Source organism: Lampris incognitus, chromosome 2, assembly GCF_029633865.1.
Source record: "Lampris incognitus isolate fLamInc1 chromosome 2, fLamInc1.hap2, whole genome shotgun sequence".
Taxonomy (NCBI): Eukaryota; Metazoa; Chordata; class Actinopteri; order Lampriformes; family Lampridae; genus Lampris; species Lampris incognitus.
Window position 1 is genome coordinate 24,515,973 of NC_079212.1, and position 6,000 is coordinate 24,521,972.

General features: G+C 44.6%; 1 long non-coding RNA gene across 1 annotated transcript in view; it reads left to right on the top strand.

Annotated features, from left to right (window-relative positions):
* The first annotated feature begins 985 nt into the window (after positions 1 to 985).
* Positions 986 to 6,000, top strand: part of LOC130108495 (uncharacterized) — a 31,640-nt gene continuing 26,625 nt past the window's right edge. The window contains exon 1 of the long non-coding RNA XR_008809885.1: positions 986 to 1,000. This is a non-coding gene — a long non-coding RNA (uncharacterized LOC130108495). The remainder of the gene's footprint in view (positions 1,001 to 6,000) is intronic.

Here is a 6,000-nt window from a genome sequence, read left to right on the forward strand (position 1 = left end):
ATTACAAATCTTTCATCCCCGCTCCCCCCAATCCAGGACACTTGCAGCTTAGGCTACTCCTAACTCTTTACTGAGGAAATGTGTCTCTTGATTGAACAGCCCAGTAGTTATGATTATTATTGTCTTGTTACTGCCAATATCTGCTCGAAGCATGTCGCATCTTTCCAATAATTCCCTAATAATAGCTACAATCTTATAAATAACATAACAAAGACAATTTTTTTTAGCTGCCATTTCATCCAGTCATTCTCTATTTTCACTTCACCTTGTCATTTAAATGCAATGAATGATCCACTGATTTTGGTAATTTACGCTCTGATACAAAATATCAGTTTAGACGTCCAGCTGTGCCAATTCCAATTTGTAGACGTTCCCCTTTTTCATTCATCAAGACACCCCAGTATTTACTGAGTGATGTAATGTCCCCCTTTTCCCCTGTGAGACAAGGGCAACAATGGGGGTGGGGGGGGGGTACCTCTGTCACATTATTTTCCCCCATCGAAGCATGCCAGCTGCTTACAGTTGCTTAATGGCTACGAGCTGTCACAAGGCATCACAGCCTGCTGCCACACAGGAGAGGCAGATGCTTTAATTGCACAATGACTTGTAGGTTGTCAACAGCAATTATGCCGGGCTTCCACCTGAGGGCACCCATGGAACACCGTTTACTGTTTACTGGGAGGATGCAGCAGATCTCACAGTCTGATGCCGAATAAAGCTGCAAATCCATTCCAACTTGTATTCTTTCAGCTTGGGGCTTAGCTACGTGTTGGACCCTCAAGACTGCAACACTGGACCCCAACATCATATTTAGACATGAAATATTTACCTAGCTTTGTCACCTCAGGGCCAACTGCTCACTGTGCTGCGGTAGGTCGTGATGTGCAAGATTTACTCATTACTAATTCATGTAATTTTTCTCTTCTGTGTGATTCAGGGGAGACTCATTTACTGTTGCCAGTCCTAAGATTATTATCATCTAGAGGAAGCGAGTAAAATGGTGAGTTCAAAGCTTTGCTGCAAGTACGCCTTAGCCTGCATAGATTCAAATGTGTGGATGAGTGGTTATACATATATGACAATATAGTGATATAACAAAAGACTTCATAATGCGCGCGCGCATGCGCGCGCACACACACACACATACACACAATGGTGCAGGTAGACTATGTTCAAATATGCAGCATAGAATCCTCTCAAATTATAATCAAGAGTTGCACAATCAAAACGTAAACAGGAAGCCTCTATTTGTATTTTCAAAGCGGGTAGAGAAATTAAATTCCCCCAAGTCCCGTGTTTGGTTTGAGCTTTTAAAAATATATACAGAAATGCATGAATTCCTCTGGTCACCATCTGCCATTTCATAAAATGCAGAGCCATCAAGTGCCCCCAACTATCACAAACAGTCACAGGCAAGCACACGTAAGCACACGTAAGCACACACACACACACACACACACACACACACACACACACACACACACACACACACACACACACACACATTTGTGCTTGTGTGGATACACACATGCTGCACACTGTCATACAAAAGGTGCACATGCTCACACACAAACCAGTGCTTTGCTCTTTGTATCCGCCAACTGATGCAGATGATAGGGCTGCAGATGAGGGCAGGCCAGCAAGAGACCAGTGGGTATGTATGTATGGCTTACAATGGTAAGCCAGAGCCTCAAAGGGAGAGTTCTCAACTCTCTTGGATGCAAAATGAGATAATACTTTGTATTACATACCTTACATACCTTTTTATATTTTAAACTTTGCTGTTGATGGTGAAGTTGTCGTCTGCAGTGGCTTAAACAATTGTTAATATTACCGTCAGGTTGTGCGCAGGTGCACCAGATGTGCCTGTGCATGGAAAAACATATGCCCTCTCATTTCAGTTTTAGCCTGAAAGTGCACCTGAGTCTGAAATAGGTATTTCCAGTGTATACTGATTCGAGGTGAGCTACTTGTATTTTAGTGTTGTGCCAGTAGGGGGCATCCAAAATCAAGCTAGAGAGGAAGACCCCTGCGCTTATTTGAACCACGACACAAAACACTGCTCCAGTTTGTGGTAGCTGACATTTTGGAACCAGTGGGTCAGCAAAATGGTGAACCAGTGGATATGTATCAAAGCCCTCTCAGAACAAATGTGTCGTCTTTTTTTGCCCTTTCTTAGGGTGTGTCCTAATCATCATCATTATGAACTGACCATTAACATGGTTTGCACACGTCTGTTTCAGGTTTTTGTTTTTGTGCAACAGCATAACACCAAGTAAAGAAAAAGAGCATCTAGAACCAAGTAAGGATCGAGTGCATCGGTGGTTCAACGTTATTGAGCGTGTGTACGTGTGTACGTGTGTGCATACAGGACATTTTCAATGATGTCAGTATACCGGGGAAATTTTGATGGAAAAATAACAAAGGGCTGGCTCATTCATGTTCTGCACACACACACACCCACACACACACACACACACACACACACACACACACACGCACGCACAGGACACGGCTCCACTGTCGTCACAGAGGGAGCAAGGCTCATAATTGGACAGAGGTGTCTGTAGATAATGAAGCCAGACCTCACACCTGCCAAACCATGGAGATTTCACTTGACTGGCCACTTAAATCTTCCTCACTCTGTGGGTCTAGAGGGCAAGAGAGTGAGTAAGGAACTAATGGAAAAAAAGCATGCGCTACAGGGAGGATCCCTGTCAGCATGAGTGTAGTTTGGACCCCCACACCCCCAGCCAACTCTACCCCCACCCACAGCTCGTTCCATGCAGCACCCACCTCACTTCACTTCACTGTAAATCCTCTGGTGTCAAGGATTTCAGACAGAAATGGGGAAATGCTGCACCAGCTATTTTGTTTCAAACTCTCAAAACACTCGCTTCCCCCAAGTTGTCTTTGGTGACAGTGTTATGTGCGGGAAGCGTATTGTGCCAGCTTTTAGTGGGGTGTCATTTGAGGTGGTGAAAGGGAAATTTGATGGATGCTACAGCTGCGGAATATTTCTATATAAAAAGTTTACCCAACTGTCATCAGTGGAGTTGTGACACCGTACCAGCCAGTGGCAGAGAGAGTTGCACCAATTAGTATCCTTTAGTATCATTCTGCAAGATTCAATGAGAGAATTTTATTTTGAAAAGCAGAGACAAAAAACAAAAAACAGTCTCTTTGAATTTACTGGTGATTTGATTCATGAATTTGAAAATTTGATGTATGACGCTGCTCCGCCATCTAGATATTGTAGTTAAGAAACAGGGATGTGGCGTGTCGATAGAGGGATCGTGGATAATTTCCTATTCTGTTCTATTCTATTCTATTCTATTCTGCTCTGTCCTGTCCTGTCCTGTAGATTCAGATACAGAAGTGGAAATATGCATTTTATGCCACACTCGTAGATTCCTATACATGTTTTTTGTTTTTGTTTTTTCAGGGAAAAAGGCAAAACAAATCTTTATTTGGTATTTTTGTTTGCTTGTAATGATGTAAGCTATGTTGATGTCTACAAATCCGTCTGTGTTTGCAGTATAAAGACAAAAATAGTATGAGTGAGGAGCTTTGTAATACTGAGACAGAAATAGAGACTGGTAACATTCCTAGCAGGTTATGTAGTTGTGCAAAGAAGGCCTGAGTGTATCTGTCCTGCTTTATTACTATGTCGTTCTCTGCCCACAGGTGTTGAAACCAAAACATAAAACTACACTTTCAGAAAGCTCAATATCTTGTGGTAGTTTTGTTTATTCATTCATTCATTTATTTATTTATATTTATGGCTCTGTCACTCCAACCTGAAGACCTACGTTCAATCCCCAAACTGATCCTTTGTCTTAATTACATAAGCAAGTTTACTCACAGGACTTCAGTCATGTTTTACAATACTAAACCGGCCACTGATGGAGACCTATGTGCAGATTTGTACAAATTGTCCTTCATCAGAGTTTACGCTTGTCGGGTATACCACCACGTGTGTAATCTAAACAAGGCTTTTAACGACTCGCTCACATGATCAGAATTCTCCGTTTGATACAGAAGGATGCGGCAAAACCAAACCACGTTGGGGGCGGGGCGTCTGGGCAGCGTAGCGGTCTATTCCGGTGCCTACCAATGGGGGGGGGGGTCCCGGGGGGGGGTCCCCGTGTTACCTCCGGCTTGGTCGGGCCGTGTCTGCTGGTGGGAAGCCGGATGTGGGTGTGTGTCCTGGTCGCTGCACTAGCGCCTCCTCTGGTCGGTCAGAGCGCCTGTTCGGGTGGGGGCGGGGGTTGTGTGATGTGATCCTCCCACGCGCTACGTCCCCCTGACGAAACTCCTCACTGTCAGGTGAAAAGAAACGGCTGGCGACTCCACCTGTATCGGAGGAAGCATGTGGTTGTCTGCAGCCCTTCCCGGATCGGCAGAGGGGGTGGAACAGCGACCGGGGCGGCTAGGAAGAGTGGGGGTAATTGGCCGGGTACAATCGACGAGAAAAAAGGGGGAAAATACGGAAAAAAACCATGTCAACAATGTTGCATATTGCGTTATCTGACTTTCCACCGCGGGTGGGTACAGGGGATCAGTCCACCCGCCTGGCCTCTTGACACGCCGGGAGAAATCTTGAAATCAAGCAGCGCTAACAGAGCGCCCTAAGTGCTGCAGATCGTGAGATGTCTCGCCACATCCTCCACCATGATAGATTATAGATAAGAGAAAAAGCTTTGTGAGCCAAAGTCAGTTTGGGGGAAATGTGGCGTAACTGTAGACCCTGTATCATCATCATCATCATCATCATCCCCATCTTTTACCAGCTTAAAGTGCCACCGAAAGACACTCCCCGCAGTTGGCCAACGCTCGCTCATGTGGATCTTCTTACCAAGTTGCGACGATAAGCAACGCGGAAATGTGCTCTGGAACGAAACCGAAAGCTTATCAAGATGACACGGTGCAATGATACAAGAATTATCCATCACCATCCATCATGTATTTGTTTGCGGCGAACAGATTACATGGATCTTAATTGAAATATTATTTTACCTTCATTTGAATTATTTATGGAGTTGCCGGCGAGATTCATACCTCGGAGGAAAAAACATGAACACACATTACGTGACGCGAGAATGTGCGTGAGTGGCTGTGAACGTTTCTCATATATTATTTAAAGTGTGGAGTCAGCGCCGTCTTATGTAGCCATACGAAGGCTATCACAGGGTTTGCCTTTGGTACAAGTCACTTGAATGGCGGCGGCCCAAGCTGAGCCGTCCATTGGCCCAGCCTCGCTAATGAGATGGAGGGCTAAAATTGAGAGCGGTGGGCCGGCTGTCATGCGCTAGGTGATGGTTTTAAGACTAAGCAGTGATACTTCATTAATTAACCTTCACATTCTATGTAGATCTGCTCATCAAGATGCAGTTAATTAAAGAAAGGTCATTCCAAGGTTCTGCTGGGAAGCGCCATTATTACAATGGAGGGATGGCGCTGCTTTGAGCGAGATAACACAGGGGAGGGAGGGGGCAGAGAGGAGGACGTCACCTCGTCACCGCTAAAATGGCAGACAACTTGCCAAAGCCAGCCACTGTACTGCTCCTGCCTTTGCAGCATCTTAGTTCAGATCATATCCAGATCCCCCCCCCCTGCCCCGACCCGTTGTTTTTGTTTTTCATTCCGTACTATTTTCCTCCTTTTCTATCAGGGGATACTGTCAAAAAAAAAGCTTTAATAGAGAAAGCCCCAGTGAAATATTCATTGCACTCAATTGACAGTATCTATCTTTTAGCATCTTAGTATAGTTTTTCCACTCTCCTTTTTTTCTTCTTTTTTTTTTTTACAGTTCTGTGCCTTCCCTGTCAATTTCTGCAGGGAACTCCACTCTCTTTGACCTCGCTCAGTGTCCAGAAAAATGCCGCCCCGAGTAAGTAAAAAGGGGCAAAAACTCAACAGGACATTAAATAGTCATGCTTCACCTGAAAGTGAAATACATTTCGAGGTAGTGACTTATTCATTTGGATTTCTGCCAAT